This window comes from Trachypithecus francoisi, unplaced genomic scaffold, assembly GCF_009764315.1.
Source record: "Trachypithecus francoisi isolate TF-2019V2 unplaced genomic scaffold, Tfra_2.0 Contig00208, whole genome shotgun sequence".
NCBI classification, from domain to species: Eukaryota; Metazoa; Chordata; class Mammalia; order Primates; family Cercopithecidae; genus Trachypithecus; species Trachypithecus francoisi.
Genome location: NW_022680507.1, coordinates 114,289 through 124,224, shown reverse-complemented (window position 1 = coordinate 124,224; position 9,936 = coordinate 114,289). Strand labels below are relative to the sequence as shown.

Below are 9,936 nucleotides of genomic sequence, written 5' to 3'. Positions count from 1 at the left end.
TTGGGGCTTTGTCCCTATTTTTTTTTCCAATAGCAGGTTTTGACTCCTATGCATCATACTTTTCACAAAATTTGGGGTTTCAGCTTGTTATATACTCTTACTTTTATAAAGTACAAGTTAAGATAATAGTTAATGATATTTTGGAAATCTTGAAAATAAAAAACAGTAAGTTACTATAATGTTGTCACTTAGAGATAGTCATTTGTTAACGTCTCTTAAGATTCTATTTTTCCTCCTCCTTGTCATCTTCATCTTATCCTCCTTCCTCTCCCACTCTTCCTTTTCTTCTTCCTTCTCCTCCTCCTTCTCTTTCTTCATCTCCCTTCTCATCCCTCTTTTCTTCTTATTTTTCTCCTTCTCCTCCTTCATTTTCTTCCTGCACCAGCAAGATATTTTGTTATACCAGCCTGAATGGACTAAGACAAGAAGTGATTAACTCAACCTTCAGTTCCTCTCCCCTTCCTAGAGGGAGCTCTAACCCTCTAATGACATGGTTGGTTTCCCTGGCAATCAGCTCCCATCATGAGGCTGTTCAGGAGCCCACCAGGAGAACAAAAGATGCTCCTATCACCCAAAACATTCCTAGGGATTAAGAGCTCTGTGTCAGGAACTGAGGGTCAAATACAAAATATTAGAACAAAAGATTCTCCTAGCACCTCTACCTAGAGGATTTTAGGCATTCCTGGCAAGTTCCTGTGCAAGAAACTGAGGGCCAGAGACTAAACATGTATTTCTTATTATGTTATAATACCTGATATGGTTTGGCTGTGTCCCCACCCAAATCTCAACTTGAATTGTATCTCCCAGAATTCCCACATGTTGTTGGAGGGACCCAGATGGAGGTAATTGAATCATGGGGGCCAGTCTTGATAGTGAGTAAGTCTCATGAGATTTGATGGATTTATTATAGGTTTCTGCTTTTGCATCTTCCTCATTTTCTCTTGCTGCTGCCATGTAAGAAGTGCCTTTTGCCTCCCACCATGATTCTGAGACCTCCCCGGCCATGTGGAACTGTAAGTCCAATTAAGTCTCTTTTTCTTCCCAGTCTCAAGTATGTCTTTATCAGCAGCATGAAAATGGACTAATACAGTAAATTAGTACCAGTAGAGTGGGGTGTTGCTGAATAGTTACCTGAAAAATGTGGAAGTGACTTTGGAACTGGGTAACAGGCAGAGGTTGGAACAGCATCTTCAGCTTCAGTTCCATGATGAAATCATTGTCTGGCTATACCGTTAAGTGAACAGCATTAGAGACCAATGTAAGCTCACACCATTGTAAGGTCAACATTAGCACATGGACAGGGTGGGAAAGAGCCTTTCAGTGGCATATATCACATCGCTAATATAGATCCTCACTGAGGTTACCAAAAATGTTACTCTCTGTGTGCTTCTGTAAGGCTTGAATATTGTTACCCAATCTTGGATTACTGTTGTCACCAGGAAAATTTGAAGAATCAAAACCATCTGACTTGAGGCAAATTCTTAAACACACCCAAGTCAGTTTCCTTAAAAAGTAATCTAGGACTTGCTTTAAAATAACTGAGTGGGGCAGGGGACGGGTCAGGTTTAGAGAGGGTAACAGGTAAAATGGAATTAGCTGACTTTTGTAGTGATTGGAGCTGCATGATGAAAACGTGGTGATCACCATAGTTGTCTCTCCACCTTTGTGCATCTCTGACAAGTTTCAAAACCCTCTCAGTTTGGAGGATGTCAGAAACCACTCCTACAGGATAGATGGACCTGAGGACATTATGCTTAAGTGAAACAAGCCAGTCACAGAAGGACAAATGCTGCCCAATTCTACTTTTATGAAGTATTGAAAATAGTTAAACTCACAGAAAGTAGAATGGTCATTGCTAGGGGATGGGGGAGGGGAAAACGGGGAATTGAGGTGCAATGGGCATGGAGTTTCAGTCATACAAGACGAGAAAGTGTATTAGGGTTCTCTAAAGGGACAGGACTAACAGGATAGATGCATATATGAAGGGAGTTTACTAAGGAACATTGACTCACAGGATCATAAGGTGAAGCCCCATGATAACCCATCTGCAAGCTGAGGAGCCAGGAAGCCAGTCAAAGTCCTAAAACCTCAAAAGTAGGGAAGTCCACAGCACAGCCTTCAGTCTGTGGCCAAAGGCCAGAGATCCCCTGGCAAAACACTGGTGTAAGTCCAAGACTCCAAAAACCGAAGAACTTGGAGTCTGATGTTCGAGGAAGCTTCCAGCACAGGAGGAACATGGAGGCCAGAAGACTCAGCAAGTCGGTTTCTCCCTCCTGCTTTATTGTAGCCACGCTGGCAGCTGACTGGATGGTGCCCACCCAGAGCGAGGGTGGGCCTGCCTCTCCCACTGCACTGACTCAAATGTTAATCTCCGTTGGCAACACGCTCACAGACACACCCAGGAACAATACTTTACATCCTTTGATCCAATCAAGTTGGCAATATTAACCATCCCGGAAAGTTGTAAGCATCCACTGTAGCACAATGGGCATATAGTTCACAATGCTGTACCATGCACCTCAACATTTGTTAAGAGTGTGTAGGTCGTGTTGTGTGTGTTTTACCACAAGTTTAAAAATACCCCTGATTATCTTATTCCATATGCTTAACACCTTAGCAAACCTTAGTACTTCACTGCCCTTTTCTGGCTGCATGGCGTATCAGAGAAAGTGTGGGCTTTGGAGTCAGACAAGCTTCGGTTCAAGTACTAGGTGATCTGGAACAGGTTACTTAGCCTGGCTGGTCCTCAGGGTCATCTTTTGTAAATTCAGGATGGAATAAGACAGCCCCATCTATCTTCCAGCACCATTCTAAGGATGACTCATAGGCATTGCTCAGACATGGCAGTGATTATTGTTTTTTGATTAGCATCTAGCCCTCTCCCTGGACCATGGTAGGTGCCCAATAAATGTTTGTTGAATGAATAATTTAATTCATTGTTAATGAATCTGTATTTTATTTTACCCTGCTCCTTGCCATTTTTTTTTTAGTGCAATTACTCTTATCTAGTTTTGAGTTGCATCCAAATTCTCAATCTAGTTAAGATTCAAAATTACATATCCGCTTGCTGGGCTAGCACTTTTCCTTACCCTCTCCCTGAAGGGTCCCCAATTCTGTTTCTATTCTGTGTCTTTTTTCCCCACTTCCATGAACATGTGTCCAGGGCCCCTTGCTGCCAAAGCCCTTCAACTAGTTATTCTCCAGCAGAACATTTTTCTGCCAGTGAAAATATTTTCTTTCGGGAATTGACTGAAAGCTGTTTTCATATAAACTTCCCTGTGTGAATTAAGCCTATAATTATCTTGCTCTTTCTTAGGATTTCTGCAGAGCTTATGCACACCTAAAGCGTGCCAATTCACACTTGGTTCTGGGGTCTATAGTAAAGTCACAGAAACATGACTCCTGTCATGAATGCAAGCTAGGAGGTGGTCCCTAAAACAGGGGATGTGTCTCGAATGCCTCTTCAGTCCTCATACAGTGTCTAATACGGTGCTGCTTCCACAGCATTGAGCAGCAGTCCTTAAGAGGGTGGAGTTTAGAATTTGATCTTTGCAGACTTCAGTTTCAATCCTGGCTCTATAATCTATAAGCAGTATAAGAAAGGTACCCAAACTGTCTGTGTCATTTGTCCAGTGGGGACACTACCCATTTTACAGGGTGTGATGGTTAATATCAGGTGTCAACGTGACTGACTCCCTTAAGGAATACGTCAGGAATTGGTAAAGCATTGTTTCTGGGTGAGCCTGCACATGTATTCCCGGGAAGATTGGTGTAGGCTGGTGGACAGAGTGGGGAAGATGTCTGCAATAGAGACAGGCCCCATCCAGTTCTCTGAGGGCCCAGACAGGAGAAACAGGGCAGAAGAAAGGCACTTTCCTCCCTTTCTCTCCTGGAGCTGAGACTCTTCTTTTCCTGCCCTTGGACATCAGAACTTCTGGCTCTTTTTATACTGAGAATTACACCATCCACTTCCTTGGTTCTGAGGTTTCTGGGTGTGGGCTGAGTCACACTCCTGGCATCCCAGGGGCTCCGTCTTGCAGATAGCCTGCCCTGAGACTTTTCATCCCCTAATTCCCCTAATAAATCCCCTCTCATCTATCTTTGCTGATCACCTGTTGGTGTCTCTCTAGACCCCTGATTAATCCACAGGGGTAATGCGAGGGAGAAATGAGGACGTGCGTGGGGAGCATTTCACACCCTGCCTGACACATGCCCAGGTCCAGTGGGCTGCAGCTGCAGTTATTCTAGAGCTTAGCATCCGTGTTCAAAACAGCAGAAGGCCTTCCCTCTGGTACCCAGCCATCGCGTTGAGCTTCTCCTGTCATTTTTCAATTCCAGAGTGTTTTGAGAGCAATTCTATGTCCCGTGTGTCACTGACGTGGGGGCCAAAGACAATCCGTACGCGTGGGGATCTGAAGCTGGAATGACCAATGGGTCAGAAAGTTCTCAGGAGTCAGGAGCAGAGGAAGCTGCATGGTCAAGGGGAATCGACGTGAGCCTCCTGCCATGTGTCCTATTCCTGTGGTCTAATGAGACAGAGACATATGTATGTAGACAATAACTCATGCTGAGCTCTTTAATATGTACAAGGTGTTTTCAAATTTTCCCACCAACTGTCTTTGACAGCTGAGAATCTGCAGATCACTTGTTGTTCATGACTGTTGTCAAGGGGATCCTCCCTTTAGGGACACAGGAAGATTTGCCTAAAATGTCAGGAAGCTTTGATATCTATTATTTTATTATAAAAGTAAACTGCACCCTTGCAGTTATATTATTTCGGGTCTTTACTCATCCCACTGTTTATTTTAAGCCTGAGCTTGTGGGTAGTTAGAGAAGGAGGGAAAATATTTAACACTCTTATTAACTAATTTAACTGTGTATATAACATGTAGAATAAAGAAAGACTTAAATGAAGATGTAGTATTTATGACTGCTCCAACAAATTAAAAGATTACTTAAATTACTGATTTTTTTCTTTTTTTTTTTTTTCTTGAGATGGAGTCTTGCTCTATCACCCAGGCTGGAGTGCAGTGGTGCAATCTTGCAGTCTTGGCTCACTGCAACCTCCACCTCCAGGGCTCAAGCAATTCTTCTGCCTCAGCCTCCCAAGTAACTGGGATTACAGGCACACACCGCCATGCCTGGCTATTTTTTGTATTTTTAGTAGAGATGGTGTTTCACCATGTTGGGCAGGCTGGTTTCGAACTCCCGAACTCAAGTGATCTGCCCACATCGGCCTCCCAAAGTGCTGGGATTACAGGCATGACCCACCTCACCTGGCCTGATTTCTGATTAAACCACTTATTGTCTATAATGAGTTAAAAGTTGGTGAAAGTAAATTCAGTGACATTTTTGCATTTATAATTTCAAAATCATAGTAACTTTCCAAATCTGAAAATGTCTGAAACACAAGTCTGCCAAACATCACAGTAAAACATGAAACCCCAATGAAAGAGCTAGTCAGGATGGGTTCCCAACAAATAGCACTTGAAGCTCCTACTGCCATGAAATGATGAAAGAAACACGGTTTAAGTGCCATGGATAATTTTTTCAGTGCCAAAAGAATCATCACAGACTGTTGTGACATGCAGAGCTTGAATGGAAATATGGTATTAAAATAAGGTGCATGAAATTAATCCTTGAATCTAATTTTGAAACACACTGCAAAAGTGCTCCCTAATATACACCAACCCCAAAAGTGACCACTGACAAGTTTCAGTTTATTTTAGTTTTATGCTGTCATTATGGAAAAAACGATAGCGAAAGTTCACCAATTTCCCTTTGGAAAGATATATACAACCACAGCCAATAGGCTTTCCTAAAAGACAGCAGGAGCTTTTCATTCTGACTTGTTTCCCATTCATAACATACAAATATTTATTGTTCAGGGTCAATACAGCCTTGCAAATAAACAGGCTTTGAGTTATACCAAGTATGCTCATCCTTATATGGTATTTCCATTAAGAAATACAAAACAAATATACCACACAATAATGGCGTTCAGGAAATGGGGCAACGCCCTGTTTCTGTGGCCTAGGTTTCGTAGGATTCTGTAGGAGGCAGCTACAAGTTCAACATGCATAGCTCTGAAAGCCCTTCCTAAGGTAATGAAGTGAAGCCCTGACCACACCAAGGAAAGGATGAAACAGAACTCATCTGTTTCTCAAATGATGCTACCATCTCTTCTATGCCACCATTAATTTTAGCATCTTTAAAGCTATAAGAACAATTATGTAACAAGTGAAAATGGCCTATAAAGTCAGAGCTTTACATCTCAAACCCTTATTATATGGAAATTCATATTTTCATAATCACGTAAAAGTTTAACGTGTTATTCATGTAAGATTAAATGGCATGAATTATTCTGTAGGTGTAATTATTAATAACTGGAAATTAAATCATGATAATTTTGTACTTTTTCTTCTTACAATAATTCCTTTCTCCTTTTGCCTGTGAACCATGCTTCAACAATCATAACACCTTACCTTCTAAAATAAGTGATCACATATAGAATATATATTTTATATGATATATTTATCTTTATGCATTACATATTTATTATTTATATCTTATATAGAAATATAAATATTTACATATTTTATATTATTTATTAGAATATAAGTATATAGATTATATGTGAAATAGATCTCTATATAAATGTAATACATATAAATAGATATATAAATATATAGAGATTATATATTTATCTATAAATAAACATAAATTATATTATACACAGAAATACACAGGGCTTTTCTAAATATAGATATAGAAATACACAGGTCTTTTCTACATATATTGTAAATTCAACTACATAAAATTCTACTATATATAGAAAAGACCTGTGCATTTATATAATTATATATGTAAATGCACATGATATATATACACATTAGAAATACACATGTCTTTTCTATATATAGCAAGTTCTATATTATTCTCTCATTGTAATTATTGACAACTGGGAATTGAATCGTGATAATTTTGTACTTTAATTTTTTTAAAATGATAATTCCTTCTCTTTTTATCTGGAACGATACTTCAACAATCACAACACCTTACCTTCTAAAATAAATGATCACATATAGAATATATATTTTGTATATATTTATATTTAGATATCTATTTTCATGTATTTATATATAAATACATATACAGATCTGATATCTATATTTATATATTATTTATAAATATAAATATGTTTAATATATGTTTTATATAAATATATAGAATATAGAATATAGTTTTATATGTAATCTATAAAATAAAAACAAGAATAGATATATTAATATATAAACATACATAGCAGGTTCTACTATATATAGAAAAAAGTTGTGTATTTCTAATGAGTACATATATAATCTATATTTACCTATATTTATATTTATTTATAATTTATATATAAATATATATTCCATATTTTATATCTGTATTTTATATTTTACATGTAAATATATAAAATATATATGTCTATAGTAAATATAGTTGTATATTATTTATATAAAAATTTACATATATTCATATATAGTAAATTCCTACTATATATAGAAAAGACCTGTGTATTTCCAATGTGTGGAAATACGAAATGTACTTTTTGTCTCCTCAGTTGCAAAGATAAAAAGCTTTTTTTCAAGTGGATAGATTTTGCTCTACTTTCAATTTTTTTTCTTAATTAGATTGTAGGGAGGGGACGCTGAAAGGAAAGACGATGGAAAGGATTCTTGCATCAATTTCTATAAACGAAAAGGTATTTTAACAATGATACTAAGTAGGTAGAATGCAGTTCTTGGTACTTGGTGTATGTGCTAGCAAGATTGCATGAAGAAACAAACCTTACAAGAAGAGATGTCATCCTGCTAAGGGGAAATTTGTTTCCGGTGCTCAGCCGTGACGCAACCTTATCCTCCTGTCTGGCTGTGACCTGTCCCTTTGACCTCAACCCCGCGGGACCCCACTTCCCTCCCTCCCCATACCACTTATTTCTTCCGTCTTTCCTTTCTCCCTCCCACCACACCTCCTCTTCCTCCCTCCTTCCCCACACCCCACCTCTTCCCCCTCCCTCCCCACCACCCACCTCTCCCCCTCCCTCCCTCCGCTCACACCACCTCTTTCCCTCCTCCCTCCCTCCGCTCATAACCACCTCTTCCTCCCTCCCTCGCTCACACCACCTCTCCTCCTCCCCACACCCCACCTCTTCCCCCTCCCTCCCTCCCCACACAACCTCTCCTCCTCCCTCCCCCTCCCCACCCCCACCTCTTCCCCCTCCCCCCCCACCATCAGAAACATGGAGTCACTGAGATCATTTGCAACACATTCATTTTATTATCTTCACCAGGGGCCACCCTGCTGGTGAGATCTCTGAGGTCTGGCGACTGGGCCTGAACTTAGTGGCTGCTCAGGGAGACGGTGGAGTCGGTGGCCGCCGCCTCGCTCAGCTGGGTGTCCTGGCTCACGGTGTCGTGCTGGCTCCCCTCGCTCACGGGCTCCTCCACCGGCAGCTGGTGCTGAGGGAGCTCCTGGCTGGGCTGGTCACTGGGGCCGGGGGCGCTGGCCCGCTCCCCGCCTCAGGGGCCGTCGCCGCCGCCATCTTGCTCGCGGCCCGTTTCTTCCCTCCTCTCCGTCCACGAGCTGCTTTCCCTTCTTGGCCGCCCGGGTAGCCTGGAAGGACAACAGGGAGATCCCAGAAGGGCTTTGGTGAGGGAAAAGGATGGAGGAGGCTGGGAACAGGGACGTTTCCTCAGAGGCCGGCGGCCGGGTTGGTGGGGGGGCTGTGCCAGGGGAGGACGGCAGAGGATTCTGGTGAGGAAGGAGCAAGGGGAAGCCGAGGAGGAGCTTGGGTGGGTCCCTCACCTTCTTCTTCGGGCTGCTGGAGCCCTGCTGAGGAGAGACTTCCTCTTTTGGGTCTCCTTGGTCTTGGCCGGGGATCCCGAGACTCTCGGCTTCGGACTCATCTTCCACGCTCAATGTCTCCCAACGGTCAACCGCAGGCCGCCTGGGGTCCCCGTATATACCCCTCCCCCGGTCTCGGGACAATGAGGCGACCACGTTCCTGAGCTGTGACTGGTCAACACCCCACTCCCCAGCCAATGGTAGCCCTGGGCGGGAAGGGAGGCCTTCGACGTCACAAAGCGCCATCGCGACCTGACTGAGGAAGGTGGCGGGGGAGTGACATCTGATGAGGAAGGCAGGGTGCGCTGGTTGGAGAAAGGGAGATTTGGGTTAGCGCCCCTAAGGATAGTTCCCAAACTGACATGGCACCCCTGCTAAATGCCCCATGTTCAATTTTGGCAGATCACGTGGCACGGGAGGATATTTCTGCCACATGTTTCCCCCGGACCCCCCACTCAGTGGTACATTCTGTTCCTCCACACCTGCCATCATTACCCAGTTTCTGTGTCACCTACCTAAAATCCCTCCATGCTAACTGGGACGGGTTTGGGGCTATATAAAGACGTCAATTGACCAGGCACAGTGGCTCACGCCTGTAATCCCAGCACTTTGGGAGACCGAGGCAGGCGGATCACCTGAGTTCGGGAGTTTGAGACCAGCCTGACCAACCTGGAGAAACCCCATCTCTACTGAAAACACAAAATTAGTCAGGCGTGGTGGCACATGCCTATAATCCCAGCTACTCTGGAGGCTGAGGCAGGAGAATCCCTTGAACTCGGGAGGCGGAGGTGCAGTGAGCCGAGATAGCGCCATTGCACTACAGCCTGGGCAACAAGAACAAAACTCTGCCTCAAGAAAAAAAAAAAAAAGCTGTCCATCAATCATCCTCTCTCCTACAAATTCCTCTGCTGCACCTTGAGGACCATTCACTTCTTGGATGCGATCAAAGAACTTTTCCATCTCACTTCCTTCTCCAGCGTCCACATGGTGCCCCTCAATGTTTCATTCTCATGGTTTAAAGCACTGGCTTCAGGCGGTGAAGATCAG

At 42.7% G+C, this 9,936-nt stretch overlaps 1 pseudogene; it reads right to left on the bottom strand.

Annotated features, from left to right (window-relative positions):
- Positions 1–8,299: 8,299 nt before the first annotated feature.
- On the bottom strand, positions 8,300–8,951 carry LOC117078240 (annotated as a pseudogene).
- Between the last annotated feature and the right edge of the window lie 985 nt (positions 8,952–9,936).